Genomic DNA, 1,564 nt, shown 5'->3' on the forward strand with positions numbered 1-1,564 from the left:
AGCACTAGCCCGGCACGGGCTGGTAGAACTTTCTATGATGATGAAAATGTTCTTTGTCTGTGTTGTCCAGTACAGTGGCCACCAGTTATCTGTAGATATTGAGCACCCTAAATGTAGCTAATGTGACCTAGGACCTGGATTTTACATTTTATCTCATTTTAATTTAAATAGCTGCAGGTGGCCCATGGCTGCTGGACAGATGTGCATCATCAACCCCCTCAGCCTCCCAGCCCAGCCCACGCTGTGCACAAACAACAGGCAAACGTTTTTCTTTCAACATCAAAACTCAACATGGAGATGTGTATCCAGGCAGGCCACTGCTGGAGGGGGACTTGGGTGGAGGGGGGCAGGTTTGCAGGCACCGTTGAGATCGGCCTCCTCCCAAACACCAGCTGGAGGTGACCATGGATGGCAAAAAGGAGCCTTCCCCGAGCGGTGATCCCCAATAAGACAAAACACAGCTGCGTCATCATTTCAGGCTCCAGCATCCAGAAGTCCAGGCCCTGCAGGGTCAGGTAGGAACATGTTATTTCCCCTTTGTCTGCATCGTCCCAGCAGCCACAGCTCACAGAGCAGCGTGGGGCCCTGCTGCTCTGAAACCAGATTGGAATTCACATACGGAGTGGAGCTGCTCCAAAGAGAGCAGCCTAGGGCCGCATCAATAATAAATGAGCAGCCACAGACCGCTCTGAGAGGCTTCTCCCTTCAAAGCAGGCACGGTGTCCAGGATCCTAGAACCCTGAGAAACAGGGACATCCTCTTTTCTTGTCAGGACTGGACCAGGCTGGAGCCTGAGAGGGGCCACCAGGGCAGACTCTGTCCCAGCCACAGCACAGACCTCTGCCCACCAGGGCTGGGAAGTGGAATGGCCTCCCCTGCACTCCCCACTGGCTGCAGCTGACCCCAAAATTGAGGGTCTGATAATGAAAGCCCCATGGCTGGCCCCTTGGATGGCTTCCTACTCCTGGGAGGGTGCAGGCCAGCTGGAACTGTCCAACTCCCCTATTGGGGCAATGAAGAGCCTGAGGATGGGGGTGGGAGGCGGGGAGACAGGCTGGAAGCTGGGAGGACAGAGACTGCCCCCAGGCTGTGAGCCCTTGGTGGAAGCTGTGACTCACCCCACTGACCTGTCACCTGTACTATGGGGCGTTTGTGGGAGGGCAATTGTGCTATCTTTTGTTAGAGAGACTGCCGTTGAGAGAGGACTGTCTGAGAAGCACTGGGAACATTCTATACTGTCTCAGAGCAGCCTCGAGATAAGGGTTCAGGGGCATTAAGTCTCTTCCTGGGAGGTGATCTCAGGAAGCCCTGCTGTGAGCCCTTGGTGGAAGCTGTGACTCACCCCACTGACCTGTCACCTGTACTATGGGGCATTTGTGGGAGGGCAATTGTGCTATCTTTTGTTAGAGAGACTGCCATTGAGAGAGGACTGTCTGAGAAGCACTGGGAACATTCTATACTATCTCAGAGCAGCCTCGAGATAAGGGTTCAGGGGCCTTAAGTCTTTTCCTGGGAGGTGATCTCAGGAAGCCCTGTCAGGGGATGGGGAAGTGACACAGAGGAG

Source organism: Galeopterus variegatus, unplaced genomic scaffold (genome assembly GCF_000696425.1).
Source record: "Galeopterus variegatus unplaced genomic scaffold, G_variegatus-3.0.2 Scaffold566, whole genome shotgun sequence".
In the NCBI taxonomy this organism is placed as follows: domain Eukaryota; kingdom Metazoa; phylum Chordata; class Mammalia; order Dermoptera; family Cynocephalidae; genus Galeopterus; species Galeopterus variegatus.